The 15,501-nt window shown below is 39.8% G+C and overlaps 1 long non-coding RNA gene across 1 annotated transcript in view; it reads left to right on the top strand.

The window, feature by feature from the left end:
• The first annotated feature begins 306 nt into the window (after nucleotides 1–306).
• Nucleotides 307–15,501, top strand: part of LOC139358302 (uncharacterized) — a 187,389-nt gene continuing 172,194 nt past the window's right edge. The window contains exons 1-2 of the long non-coding RNA XR_011613062.1: nucleotides 307–543; nucleotides 3,806–3,932. This is a non-coding gene — a long non-coding RNA (uncharacterized lncRNA). The remainder of the gene's footprint in view (nucleotides 544–3,805; nucleotides 3,933–15,501) is intronic.

Here is a 15,501-nt window from a genome sequence, read left to right as displayed (position 1 = left end):
CGGCGCCCGTCGGGGAGGCTTGGGCCTCGCGGGAGCCCACGGCGGAGGCGGGTGCTGGGGCATGGCGGGCTGCAGGTCCTGAGCCCTACCACCCGGGGAGGCAGCTGAGGCCAGGTGAGAATTCCAGCGCAGTGCCAGCCGGGTGCTAAGCCTTTCATTGCCCTGGGCCGGCGCGCCGGCCGGCAGCTCTGCGTGCGGGGGCCCGCCAAGCCCGCGCCTGCGCCTGCGCCTGCCGGAACTCGCGCGGGCTCGCGAGCGCCGCGCGCAGCTGGGTTCCCGCCCGCGCCTTTCCCTCCATACCTCCCTGCGAGCAGAGGGAGGAGGCTCCGGCCTCAGCCAGACTAGAGAGGGGCTCCCACAGTGCTGTGGCGGGCTGCAGGGCTCCTCAAACACGGCCAGGGTGGGCACGGAGGCCGAGGGGGCGCCGAGAGCGGGGCTGCTAGCACGTTGCCACCTCTCAATACTATAGCCAGTCATTCCTTGATTTTAAAGCTCTCATCTCTTTGGATTTGAAAAGCTGAAAGACTGTGTGCTACCGTCCAGGTATTTCAGTCGCTTACAACTGGGGAGAAGTTGGGGTACAGTGGGTGGAATATCGGGGAGACAGGGCAGTTGAATCCCTTCAACATACTTCACTGCTATGGAGCAAGATATGTGAAAGAAGTGTAGGGATATAACAATAATTAAGACTTTGTTTTTACGTTTTAACTTTTGTCATAGTTTTCAAGTTTTTCAATTCTTCGTGTATTTCATAGTGAAATATCTCATGTGGAAAGAAACAAGACAGAATATGTCTAAGATTGAAAACATATGAAAAGTAGAATGTGACAGGTGTGTGGTTTTTCAAACATTTTGTACGTATGTATTGTGAATGTATCATTAAAGTGGATAGAGTAAGAGGTAAAGAAAAATGAATTCATTTTTAATTTTTAATAATTTAAACATAATGAAAATAACTAGGAAGTATTGTTCCATCAAACGTAGTCTATGGAGAAGTATTTAGTACCTAACAGTTAAATGAAATGGAAATCAGTATTTTTAAGAAAAGCTCCCGAAACATTTTTGAAGGTATGGGTTGCTTATCATAAGTATGTGCATTTTTTAATGTCAGAAAAAATCTTTCCACAGACTTAAATTATCGAGAAGAGGTTTCTTTTTTCAAGGCAGAGTTGCTTAAAATGGATTGGATGATTTCCAAGATTTTCAAAATAAGTTCTGATCTGGCTTGAGACATTTATACATATTTTTCAAAAACAAGACACTTTTGGGAAAATTAAATAAGATTAGAAGATGAGGCTTTCTGAGCAAGAAATGGGTTTTACAAATTAACTATTAAAAAGGCTACTTACTATGAATTCAGTTTAATCCCAATGAAATCCAAAAAGGTATTTTTTCTTTTTTGGTGGAAACGGAAAAGTTAATTCTGAAATTTACATATGAATGAAAAGTACCGATAATAGACAATACTACCCTACAAAAGAACAATGTTGGAGGACTCACACTATCTGACTTTAAGACTATAAAATGATAGTAATCAAAACAATATAGCATGAGTAGGCAAGTAGAGGGTTGGAACAAAATATATGCCATCACTTAATTTCCAACATAAGGTAAACAGTCAACAGTTTTTCAGTCAGTGCAGTTTAATGGAGAAAGAAGTTTTTTTCGACAAATAGAGGCATAGCAACTACACAAATGTGGAGGAAAAAAATGAACTTTAATTCTTACAGCATATGCAAAACAATTTAGGATAGATCATAGGCTTAAATCTAAAAGCTAGAACCATAGAGCTTCTGAAGGAAAATACAATATTTTTGCAGCTTTTAAGTTTGGGTAGATTGCTCAGAGGGGACACAAAAAGCACTAAATATAAAGGAAACAGTTAAAAATTTGACTGTACCTGAATTAAACTTGCGTTGATCAAAAGACTGTAGAAAATGAAAAGTGGGCCGGGCGCGGTGGCTCACGTAATTGCAGCACTTTGGGAGGCCCAGGGGTTTGGATCACTTGAGGTGAGGAGTTAGAGACCTGCTTAGCCAACACGGTGAAACCCCATCTCTACTAAAAATACAAAAAATTGACCGGGTGTACTGGTGGAAATCTGTAATCCCAGCTACTTGGCAGGCTGAGGTAGGAGAATCACTTGAACCTGGGAGGTGGAGGTTGTAGTGAGCTGAGATTGTGCTGCTGCACTCCAGCTTGGGCAACACAGTGAGACTCCATCTCAGAAAAGAAAAGAAAAAAGAGAAAATGAAAAGTGAAGTCACAGATTGAGAGAGAAAGTATTTGAAATATATCCGACAAATGATTTATCTCTCCTAAAAATGATATAAATAACTCCTGAAAATAAATTTGAAAGAAGAAAAATAGCCCAATTTTTAAATGGGCAAAAGACAGATACTTTTTTTCTAAAGGAAGATCCCTTAATGGCCAAGTTCATGAAAAGAAGCTCAATATCAATTGTTATCAGGGAATTGAAATTTGAAGCCCAAATGAGGTACTCCTACACCCACGTTACAAAGGCTAACATTTTAGAGTAGACAATGACAGTACCCAGCGCTGCTGAGGATGTGAAGAAACTGGAACTCTCATACATATGGTGGAAACTGTAAAACTGTTCAACCACTGTATGGGGTTGAATAGTGTCCCCCAACTTCATGTCTAACTGGAACCTCAGAATGTGACTTTATTTGAAAATAGGATATTTGCAGGCGTAATCTAGTTATAGTGAGGTCATGCTGGTTTAGCATGGGTCCTAACTCAAATGATTGGTGTCCTTATTAGAGGATGGAAATTGATACACAGAGACACAGAGAAGACATATAGGGAAGAGGCCAAGTGAAGACAGATGAGCTTGAGGCAGAGATTGCAATTATGCTGCCACAAACCAAGGAATGCCAAGGGTTGCTGGCAACCACCACAAGTTGGAAGGGGCAAGGAAGGATTCTTTCCTGGAGTCGTCAGAGGGAGTGTGGCTCTGAGAACACCTTGATACTGGACTCTTGGACTCCTGAACTGAGAGAATAAATTTCTCTTGTTCTGATACACCCAGTTTTTGATATTTTGTTATGGAATTCCTAGGAAAGGAATACCACCACTCTGAAAAATGTTGGCAGTGCCTTGTAATATTAAACATCTACAACGTCCCTGTGACCCAGCAATTCCACTTTTTGCTATTCACCTAAATAAATGAAAGCATATATCCACATAAATACATATATAAGAATGTTTATGGCAGCTTTAGTGACAATAATCAAAACTGGAAACATTTTAAGTGTCTATGAAGAAAATTAATAAAAAAGTATGTTCATATAGTTGAACACTATTCAGCAATAAAAGAATAAGCTGCAAATGCACTCTGCAGTGTGGATGAACATCAAAAATATATTGAGCAAAAGAAGCCAGACACAAAAAACACATGTATACTGTTTGAGTCCATTAACATGAAGGTCAAAGTCAGGTAGAAGTGTTCTCGGGTAATAGAAACCAGTGAGGGCAGGGACTGGCCTGAGAGGTCATGAGGAAACATTCTTACACATTGGAAAAGTTATGTGTCTTGATTGTGGCAGTGTTTTACATTAGTGTATACACATTTGTCAAAACTCACTGGATTATTTCCTTAAATGAATGCATTTTATTAAATGTAAATTATATCTTGATAAAATTGTTTATAAGAAAACATAAACCTTGGAGCATGTCGTCATATATAATGCTTGCCTCAATCAAAAAGAAAAGAAAAACCCACTTTAAAGATTCAATTAAAACTTTTATCCCCGTTCCCTTTCTTTTTTCTTTATTTTTTTAGATAGGGTCTCTCTGTCACCCACCCAGGCCGGAGTGCAGTAGCATGATCATGTTTCTCTGCAGCCTCGACCTCCTGGGCTCAAGTGATCCTCCCTTCTCAGCCTCTGGAGGAGCAGCTGGGACTACAGGTACACCCCACCATGCCGGGCTACTCTTTCCATTTTTTAAAACTGCATTAATTATCTACTTTCTAAACTCATTTTTAATTCTTAACAGGTAAGTGATTATCATGTAACTTATTTTTGTTCTCCAACTTTTCCAGTCTGCACCGAACGTAGTAATCGCCTGTAATTGTCTACTTCTTTTGTATATGTTGGCAAAGGCTTAGATTTCAATTTCCCTAGCTGAGGGGATTCTAATGACTTAGGACACCATTTGCTCTTTTGGCTATTTTGCTTAGGAAGGATAGGTCACTTGCAGGAGCCAATGAAGGGCAAAATAATAACTATCCTTAACTACAGATACACAATTTAAACAGCATTCAAAATGTTCTTTTTGAGAAAAAAAAAAAAAAAGGGAGGAGTACACCCAATTTGGCCTGTCACAGAACAAAGAAAATACCAGCTTCAGGTGGGGAGTACCCCAGTTCCGTTCTGACAGCTTCTTGGCAACTGTTAATATGTATCAAGCTTGACTGGATGGGGAGGAGGGAGGACCGGAGGGGAAACAGCAGAAAAATGGGGGCAGAAGAGGAGAGAGAGGGACGTGGAGGAGCCCAGGGATCCACACTGCTCAGCTGCTTCTGGGTTTACGGCGCAGCGCGAGCGCCATCGTGTGGTTATCTCTGTGACTTCAGTGGAAGAAATGCTTTTTTCCCCGCCACTCCATTTAAAGAATGCAAAAATAAACCAAAATCGTTCATGGGGCCTGAGAAACCTTGAGAAGGATATTACCCTACAGTTGTTTTTTCATCGAAAAGTTGAAGAGGTTTCTGACATCTCAATTAGTAACGCATCTGGAATGTTTGCTCTCCAGGTACCTATTATTCGTTCCTTCACTCATCAAATATTTATTGAACGCTATGTGCCAGACACTGCATAAGCAGGAGAAAGGCAGGCGTGGTGGTCTAGTGGGGCAGACAGACATGTGAACAAATGGTTACAGCAGTCTGATAAATATTCTAGTGCAGGAATGAAAGAAACATCTGGGAGCTAAATGAGAACATTTAATATTTGACAAAGATGCTCAGTGCTATAATCTAATTGTTGCATTGAAAACCTGTGTTGATCCTATTACTTGTGTCACTTGTCCATAACCTCTTTAAAATCTGGCTAAAATTAGTAATTGGTTGATTGATTCAAATTATTTATCAAGAGCCAATTATGTGCCAGGTACTACTGCTGTATCACTATTACTTGTATCACTTTTGTCTATAACCTATTTAACAATCTGGCCAAAATTATTGATTCATTGATTCAGATTATTTATTGAGAGCCAATTATGTGGTAGGTACTACTGTTGGTGCCAGGGGATACAGATGAAGATAGGAAAGACAGAAAACATTTCTTCTTTTGTTAAGCTTAACTTCCATGTGTGGAAAGTGAACTATCAAGAAAAAATGTTTTATGTCCATCTGTGATACAAAAGCCATTTTCTTGTTTATTGCCTGTTTATCTATGTCATTATTTCCTGCTTTCCATCTATAGTCTTCATTCCTCAGTTTTTCAAATGTAAACAGTTGTTTCAAACTATTTCAGGTTACACTGAGAGTTTAAACAAGCATAGCTTTCTTAATGGCTTTGGAAAATTTACTTAATTTTGTGTTGCTCAGAGCAGCACCAGGGTTTTAGTTAGTAGTTAAGCCGTGAAGTGGGAATTTGGGAGGAGATTTCTAATCCTGGTCCTGTTACTGTTTCATTTGTCTGGTTTACCTCCCAATCTCAGCTTTTCCTGGCCACTTCAGGGTCATGCATATAATAAATATTAGGGCCGGGTGTGGTGGCTCATGCCTGTAATCCCAGCACTTTGGGAGGCCAAGGTGGGGCGGATCACGAGGTCAGGAGTTTGACACCAGCCTGACCAGCCTCATGAAACCCTGTCTCTACTAAAAATACAAAAAAATCAGCCAGGCATGGTGGCGTGTGCCTGTGGTCCCAGCTGCTCAGGAGGCGGAGGCAGGAGAATTGCTTGAACCCAGCAAGCAGGGGTTGCAGTGAGCCAAGATAGTGCCACTGCACTCCAGCCTGGGCAACAGAGTGAGACTCCATCTCAAAAATAAATAAATAAGAACAATCTCGGATAATTTTAGACTCAAAACAGCAGAGAGTAGGAAGCTGGAAGAACACTTGTGTTCATACCCAGCCCCTAGGCCTCAGCGGTTGCAGTATTCAGGGAGAGCGGCAGCCTCCCTCCCTGAAGTCCCACGTGGAGATGGCTCTGCTCCAACACTGAGGTGCCAGAATGGGAAAAAGGAACTCCTCTAATGACATAAAACAAGTGAAAATTTATATGATCAGATGAGCTCACTAACAAGCTGGAAAAAAAATGTAATCTTTTTGAGCAGAGCGTATGTGTTAACAATGACTGGGGAAATAAACCTGCTTTATGGCTATGTTCTCAAGGAGTTGCAACTCTTCACTAAAGTATCCTTGTCTCATCTTGTGTTAGGTTGTTCAGTTCCATTGCTCACATGTGCTCAGCCCACACAGTTGGTGTTTATAATGGAGTCATATACCACTGCTAAAAATATGAGAAAGTTCTCCTTCAATTCTGTTTGTGCCAAATCACTGTGGCCTAGACGTCAAGGAGGAGGGACCTAGGAAGCCCGGAGTTTTCCATTACTTTCCCTACCAAATCAAACCACAACCCAATGCCCATGCCAGTAAGCATATCGGCTTCCGATTCAGCTTCTCCGGAAGATTCTGTTCACTTCAACTAACATTTGCAGGGAGAATTATATTAAACTGAAGCTAATAAGACCATGTGTTACTTCATATAAAATATAATTGTAAATACAATCCTTGGCAACTATTTCTTTTACCTCCAGGTGTCTCGAGCGTTAAGCACCAAACTATCTTTATTTTCTTTATGAATTTAAAGGAAAATGTCTTTATAGTCACAGTACCACTTTGAGAGAAAAGGAAAAAAGTCTTTCTTTAAAACAAACAAATGAACAATGCTTGTGGTCAATAATTGAAATTATTCTCTGCCTAAATTGCTCTGTTTACATGACCTAAAAAAATTAGAACTTACATAAACATGATGACAAAATTAAAATGTTATTTTCTGCCAGGCGCAGTGACTCACGCCTGTAATCCCAGCACTTTGGGAGGCTGAGGTGGGAGGATTGCCTGAGGTCAGGAGTTCAAGACCAGCCTAGCCAACATAGTAAAACCCTGACTCTAATAAAAAACAAAAATTAGCCAGATGTGGTGGTGGGAATCTGTAATCCCAGCTACTGATGCAGGAGAATCGCTTGAACCCAGGAGGTGGAGGTTGCAGTGAGCTGAGATTGTGCCACTGAACTCCAGCCTGGGCAACAGAGTAAGACCCTGTCTACATAAAATAAAATAAAATGTTAATTTATTCTATGTATCTCTGACTCAGACCTTTAAAGACATAAATCTAACCTATTTGTAGATAGAATAGAATGGTTAACATTTCATCAGAATTTTAAACAGATGTTATTGGTCATTATTAAGACAAGTTCTATAAAACGAACTAAATCCTCTTCTAAAATGCATATGTAAATATTCTTCAGATATGAAAAATCATGAAAAAGTGTGTCTTACAGTTTTATTTTTCAAGTTTTTGGACGTAAGATATATGAACTGAGCATTTTTCCATTTGCAAAGAGAAGGGACTTAGTTTTTATCTGAGCATGTCTCTTCAGGGTAATAACTGTTTCCGGAAAACCATCACCCGTGGAAGCAGTGAAGCATCTTCCCTAAACGGCAGAATAGGATGTACTATGAAAGAATCCCTTCCTTTGTGAGAGCCCACTTTGAGAGACAGGCTGGAGTAACAGGCATGAATTTTTAAAGTAGCAGTTCATAAGCAGCTTCATTAAATTGCACTAACAAGTTTTGAAGTTTTATTACACCAATAACTCTGGTGAACATTCTGATGCAAGATATATAAGCTTTTCTATTAAGATGGTTAATACTTTCATGACCATGTATTTTTAGAGACTGACTTCTCTAAAATTTTCCCAAATCTATTCTTAAACCTAATCCTAACCCTAGCTCTAACCCTAATCTTAACCCTAACCGTAATGTGTCTTAAGCAGAGTCTGGTGAAAGTCGTAAAAAATGTAAACAGTTAAGAGAAAACCTTCAGGAATAAAGTGATAGGACAGTCTCCTGTCATCCCTCTGAACCTCCAAGTTCATTTCAATTTAACAGATTTAAGTCTTAAATTGTCTTAAAATTATTTAAAAATCTAGATCTAGTATCTAGGCTACTTTAATGGCTTAGTTGATCAGCTATTACAAAGGAAACACAGTGATTTGGAAACAAGGCAAAGATACAGTGCATTGTCTTTCAGATACTCTTTTCCTGAGGTTGGATTTGAGAATCAAAATATAAACTCCATAGCAATAGGCATTATTTACTCATCCTTGTGGAGAATTAAAAAGGCTTATGTAATTGAACATAATTTTGAAAACAGTGTGTGCCAGATACTCTTTTAAGCACTTCCCATGCACCCAGTTTTTAAACGCTTACAACAGTGTAACGAGATTGATATTATCATTAACCCCATTTTATAGAAGAGGAAACCGGAGGCTGGGCACGGTGGCTCACGCCTGTAATCCCAGAACTTTGGGAGCCTGAGGCGGGTGGATCACTAGGTCAGGAGTTTGAAACCAGCCTGGCCAACGTAGTGAAACCCGTCTCTACTAAAGATACAAAAAAATTAGCCGGGTGTGGTGGTGGGTGCATGTAATCCCAGCTACTTGGGAGGCTGAGGCAAGGAGAATAGCTTGAACCTGGGAGGCAGAGGTTGCAGTGAGCCGAGATCGCGCCACTGCACTCCAGCCTGGGCAACAGTGTGAGACTCCATCTCAAAAAAAAAAAAAAAACAAAAACAAACAAAAAACTGAGTCACAGAAAAGATAAGTAGCTTTCACAGAGTCACACAGAGAGTAAGTGGTGGAGGCAGGACAGTCTTGTTTGGTACTTTTAACCTCAGTGATAACCTAATTGTCTATACAGTCTTCATCTCCCTTCAGCTTCGGCTGTCTGCAGAACGTCTCTTCCTGATTAACCCACCAGATACTCACTCAACTTGTTCCAGATGGAACTGAGAATCTGCTCTCATTCACCTGCTGCCTCCACCCTTAAATTTGACTGCCAACCCCGTCTTTCCAATTCTGATAACTATACTGTCATGCTTGACTTTTCTTTTTTTTCTTTCTTTCTTTTTTTTTTTTTTGAGACTGAATCTTGCTCTGTCACCCAAGCTGGAGTGCAGTGGCGCAATCTCAGCTCACTGCAAGCTCCGCCTCCCAGGTTCACGCTATTCTCATGCCTCAGCCTCCCGAGTAGCTGGGACTACAGGCGCCCGCCATTATGCCCTGCCAATTTTTTTTTTTTTTTAGTAGAGACGGGGTTTCACTGTGTTAGCCAGGATAGTCATGATCTCCTGACCTCGTGATCTGCCTGCCTCGGCCTCCCAAAGTGCTGGGATTACAGGCGTGAGCCACTGTGCCCAGCTCATGCTTGACTTTTCTTTACCTGTGAGTGCTTGCTATAAACTTGGCTCTGCCTGTTTCCATATTCTAGCAGTTAAACAGCTTGAGCATCTCTCTCCTCTTTCCTTTTCCCACTGTTGTCTCTTAGACACTGCTCCACTGTCTCCCTTCTCCAGTTAATCCTAAACTACATTGGTACCCAACAAAGCTTACAAAAACATGCTGTTGATCTTCCCATGCCCTACTAAGAAAGCTTTAGTAGCTTCCTTATAAAATGAATAATAAACTCCTAAAGTTTTCACTCTAGGCTATTCATATCATAACCAAAATTTCGTTTCAATCCTTATTGCCATTTCATCCTCTGTCCTTGCCTGTCTTCAGTTTACTTGTTATAATGTTATTTAATTTTTTTGTAGTTATTTCGATTTATCACCTTAATACCAACCCACTGCTTCCAACTCAATATTTAGTATCTTTCCCATGTTCCAGATATCTGGCAATTCCTCTTGTTTGGCAAATTCTTCTTTAATAATCTTTCATATCTTCTCTTTGCTATTCATTTCCTTTGCTATTTTTGAGGTTCATGCATTCTTGCTTAGGCTAGAGTAATACTTTCCCCACTACTCTGTGTTTTCTTTCCTTCATTAACTTTACTCAGCATGATCACTGTCAGGGTAACACTATCGAAACAGACACTTTTACCCTGTATGTTTCGTGTATGAAAATTAAAATGACTTATTATTATAGATCAAGCTCTAAACAGGCCACCATGTTGCACAATGACAGGAGGCTCCATTCAGGTTTTATTCCATTGGAGTCTTCAAACTTCTTAGTTTGCCGTGAACAGCATCTTGCAAACCAGTAGCAGAGATGTTATTAGAGTACAACTGGCCTCTCCTCCCCCATGACTCCCAACACAGGCATACACCACCAACCCCAAAAAACAACCATCATGTTCAGGCATGTCGGAGAAGCGTTGAGTTAAACAGGTTCTCCTTACTGAGGGACTTTCAGGCATCTCTAATATGCTAATGTGTATTATGAATCTCCAAATGGGAAATCTATGGAAAAGGTTCTTTTTATCTTGGTCACTTTTAGACATGTTCCTGGATGCCAGAGTTCTACAACCTAGACTTGAGGAAACCCTGCCCTACACATTCTCTGCCCAGCCATTGCCCCAGGTCAATGTCTGATGAGCTTTCTGATGCCAGCTCATTAGAAAGGTCTTCCCTCACCATCTTGGTTGAAGTGGCCATCCCTCCCTGTGCCATCATCCTGTTTTATCTTCCTATAACGCTTATCACAATTTGATATGAAGATTTTTTTTCCATTACATGTTTGTTGCTTTTTTACTCTAGAATGTAAAATCTAAAGGACTTGACATTCTATGTTGCTCTTTTTTTTTTTTACTATCTCTCCACCTATGATAGTATCTAATTCACATAATATGTTTTATTTTTATTTATTTACTTATCTGTTTTAAAGAATAGGCTTGCTTGCAGCCACCTCCTCATCTCTCATCCTACCTGAGTGCAGAGCTTATGTTACAAGGGCAAAATCAAAGTCTCCACCTCTCTGAAGTTTACCCAGATGGTCTGACTCATCCTAGCATAATAGTTCTTATTCTATTGAACTTCTATTAATATATTAGTATCTAAACAGCTCAAGTTATTTTGAATAATTAAAAATGTTTATAAAAATAGAAATGCTACCTTATTTACGCAACTATAATGTATCTGTCTTGTGGCCAGTGATGGTGCCATACTTTGATATTTTTTAGGATCTAGTAGAGAGGGCTTCTCTTAAGGTAGGTAAATAATAGATATTCCCCCTCTACTACCTCTAAGGATGCAGTGTGATGGTTACATGTGGAATCTCCATTCCAATAGGAGGAATAACCCAGACATTGCTTGAAGGAGGTAGATAGCACATTGCATAGCAGGAGAATCTCAGAGACTTGCTTCCGGCTCTCTCATGCACACCATTTCCTGGATTTTACCCATATTTTCTAAGTCTCCCCTGTCAGCTATGTGGATCAGAAACGGGGGGGGGAAATTCTCCCTTGAGCCTACAGTTTTGAAAAGGAATTAGAAGAGTGATCAGTCATGAACGGAGGAAATACAGACCTTTCAAGGGAGCAAAGGGAAATTTGCCTCTTCTCAGTTTACAGAAAGATATTTCGTACTTACATGGAAACTTTAAAAAATGTATGTACTATGTGTTTAAGGGACATGCTCCCTTGCAAAATGCTTTATTTACATTATTTCAAGATGTTTCTACACATGTTATTTTATATCAACATGAAAATAAGACAGGTGGAAAATACGGAAGACATAGTATACTCAGTAGTATCTCTGATGGCCAAGAACTTTAACAACTCAAATAAAATACACATTGTGGATTGTACTTGGTGGAGATGTTATAAATTCTCCCCTTTAAAATCCTCTATTGCTTTAAAAGAAGTAGCTATAATTGGAAGGAGTGGGGGTGAAAAGGTATAATGAAAGAGGAAAAGAGGGGAGTTTAGAATAAAATAATAGAGTATGAATGAAAATGCTTGTGTCATGTATACATTTGTCTTAAATTCAGCACAGACAGCAGAACCTCTCCAGTGCAAGGGCCTTGGGTTGAGATGATACTTCCTGTAGCAAATTGATAGCCATGTGCATTTTAATGTAAGTCACTTAAACATTAATCCATCTTTAAAATCACCACAGACATTCCATTTCTTACTTTTTTTCCGAAATGAGATGTTCTTTGCCGAGACAGGTTGAAGCATTTGGTTTCCACCCAAATGATGTGGATTGAGACCACCTGGAGAATCTACCCTGGCTTTTTTTTTTTTAATGGAAAGCCTGGATGTCTTAGTGATTTATAACTTCCATGTATTTTAACACACTATCTAATTTTTTCCCCTGGTAGAATTTTATTTCATTTGGAACATTCTTGTGCTGACGTAATATGCTACATATGAAACTTTTCTAATGATAAAATCCAATGTATGTGCTGCATGTCAAGTCACGTAGCTGGAGGGGCGTGATTTGGAGCCAACTTGGCTCCACCTGAGAGCCTGGATCCTCTGGAACGTACTCAGGGTGCTACCTTCAACCTGTCTCAGACCATTCTGTCTGGGCCTCGCCTGGGACCATAAGATTAAGGCAACCCATTTATCTGCATGTCAGTAAATTAGCTTTCCCAGAGGAGAGTTCTGCAGGCTCTCGTGCTTTGAGATGCTGTGTGCAAAAAAGGGTTGGATTATCAAGTACATGTGAGGAATTGCAGAACTCCAAATGTCCATTCTGGAATTCACAAGGCTTGTAAGCATAACACAGCTTTGAGAATTCCTGGAGCAGCACAGAATTTGGGTCTGTTCTGTTCCACTGGTTTTACTGACCTCATCTCCTTCGTCTCTTTGTCATTGCTCCAGTCAGACTGGCTTTCTTGGGATCCTTAGACACAGAAGGCTGTCTCTTTGGACATGTTCTTTTCTCAGCTTGAAACACTCCCCCTTCCCTCCTGGATAGAGACATAGGTCCCTCTCCCACCTCCTGAAGTCTTTTTTCAAGTGTCATCTTCTCAGGGAGACCTTCCCTGATGACCTTACATAAACTTGCAAATGACCCCCTCCCTGCTCTCCCTGTTGACCCTTGCAGTTTTATTTTTCTCAAACACAATTATCACCATTGCTCCAAAAATGCTGCATTCACACAGAACCTCAAATCCCATGGCGTGCAACAGTAAACATTTATTTAGCTCCAAGTGTGCAGTGCTTGTCTGATCTGCCCTGTGTCTGTGGCCAACTGTGGGTCTCTAGGCAGCTCCACTGATGTGGGCTAGGTTCATTTCCAGGTCTGTGGCTCCCCTGGCTGCTGGCTAATCTAGGCGGGGCCCAGTGAGGTGGGAGTCTTGGCTCTGTGGCATGTGTCTCTCAACCATCAGCAAGCTAGCAAGGTGCCCCATTGGCTAAAGCAGGTGGCATGGCCAAGCACAGAGTCAGAATTCAGGCATGGTGACATGACACAGTCAAGGTGGGGATACAGAAAGAAGCCAACAATTTGGTCAATTTCTACAAACTACAGTTCATATAATAATTTTTACTTTTTAAACAAATTAGTTTGTTTCCCTCTACTAGAATATAAGCTCCATGAGGACAGAAGTTTTATTAACTTTGTTAACCACTGTATCATCTTCCCCTAGAACAGTAGTATCCAGTGTGTACTAAGTATCCAATAAATATTTGTTGAATGAATAAATTAATACATAAAAATAATCCCATTTAACTTTAACATAGAATTATGTTTTTTGTTTTTGTGATTTGAATTTCCCTCTCTCTCGCTCTCTGTCTCTCCAGGGGTCTCACTTTGTTGCCCAGGCTGGTTTTGAACTCCTGAGCTCAAGTGACCCCCCTGCCTCATCCTCCTCAAGTGCTGGGATTACTGTTGTGAGCCACTGTACCTGGCCTGAATCTCTTTTAAAAATAATTTCAATTTTAGATTCAGGGGTATATGTGTAGCTTTGTTACAAGGTGTAGTATATTGCCAGATGCTGACCTTTGAGCTTTTATTAATTCTGTCACCCAGATAGTGAATGTAGTAACCAGCAGGGAGCTTTTCAGTCCTTGCCCCTCTCACTCCCCACTCTAGTAGTCCCCAGTGTCTATCATTCCTATCTTTGTGTGTACTCAGGAATGAGCTTCCACTATAAGTGAGAACATACTATATTTGATTTTCTGTTGTTTCTGTGTTAATTTACCTAGGATAATGACCTTTAGCTGCATCCATGTTGCTGCAAAGATATGATTTCATCATTTTTTATGGCTGTGTAGTATTCCATGGGGTATATGTACCACATTTTCTTTATCTAGTCCACCATTGATGGGTGCCTAGATTGATTTCATGCCTTTGGTATTGTGAATAGTGCTCCAATGAACAGATGAGTGCAAGTATCTTTTTAGTAAAACAATTTATTTTCCTTTGGGTTTATATGCAGTAATAGAATTGGTGGGTCAAATGGTAGTTCAAGTTTTTTTGTTGTTGTTGTTTGAGAAATCTCCAAGCTGCTTTCCACAGGGACTGAAATAATTTTATATTCTCACAAATAGTGAGAATTTTGGAATAATTCTCTAATTCTGTGAAAAATGATGTTGGCAAGTTGGATAGGAATAGCATTGAGTCTCTAGATTGCTTTGTAGAGATGGACGTTTTAGCAATATTGATTCTTCCAGTCCATTAGTAAAGAATGTTTTTGCGTTTGTTTATGTCATCTATGATTTCTTTCAGCAGTAATACAGTATTTTCAAGTGTGTTTTTCAATTCATTTGCTTTTCAGAGGAAAGCCAATACAATATCACTTTAAACCAGAGAATATTCAGGTATCTCTTGCCTTTCTCACTAAAAATGTAAGCTCCAGGAATTAAAGGAATATCTATCAGAATTTATTTTTGCCCCATTTCATTCATCTAAGATTTCGTAAATGACTTTTATGTATCAGGTTATGTACCAGTGCTAGTAAAAATGGAAAACAAGCATACAGCATGCTTCTGAGAAATCTCAGTTAAGTCCATAAAGCAAAACTCTGAACAATAGAATATGCTTTGTTATAATGTTATTAAAACAGTTCCCATGAACACAAAAGAAGTTTTCAAACATCCATTAGATGTTAAATAGAGCATTCTAACTTGACCTCCGTGTTTACTTAGACTGATAAAGTCACTCTTCTATAATGGCAAAAACTGCAATTACTTTTGCACCAACCTAATAATAGAACATTTCTGTTTACACCATTTAGTGTCTCCGACCAACCACATTTTCATCCTTATCTTCTATTCTTCCCAAATTCTATCCATCCTTTGAGTCTGACCAGTAATGGAACATTCTCTGGCCAAGTTTGCTTATTGACCTTTTCCCTGAACTCATTTGAACCCAGCATTTATTCTATGTGTTATATTAATGTATAATTCCTGGAAACATCTATTTCACTGTTTTTTTTTTTTATATAGGCTGTTTAACTTTCCTAATGTTGACCTTTTCATGTGTGGATGTCATATTTTCAAAGAGCTTTTCAAA

The sequence above is a fragment of the Macaca nemestrina genome, chromosome 14, assembly GCF_043159975.1.
Source record: "Macaca nemestrina isolate mMacNem1 chromosome 14, mMacNem.hap1, whole genome shotgun sequence".
NCBI lineage: Eukaryota > Metazoa > Chordata > Mammalia > Primates > Cercopithecidae > Macaca > Macaca nemestrina.
Note: the sequence above shows the minus strand (reverse complement) of the source record. Positions and strands in the feature narration are given on the sequence as shown.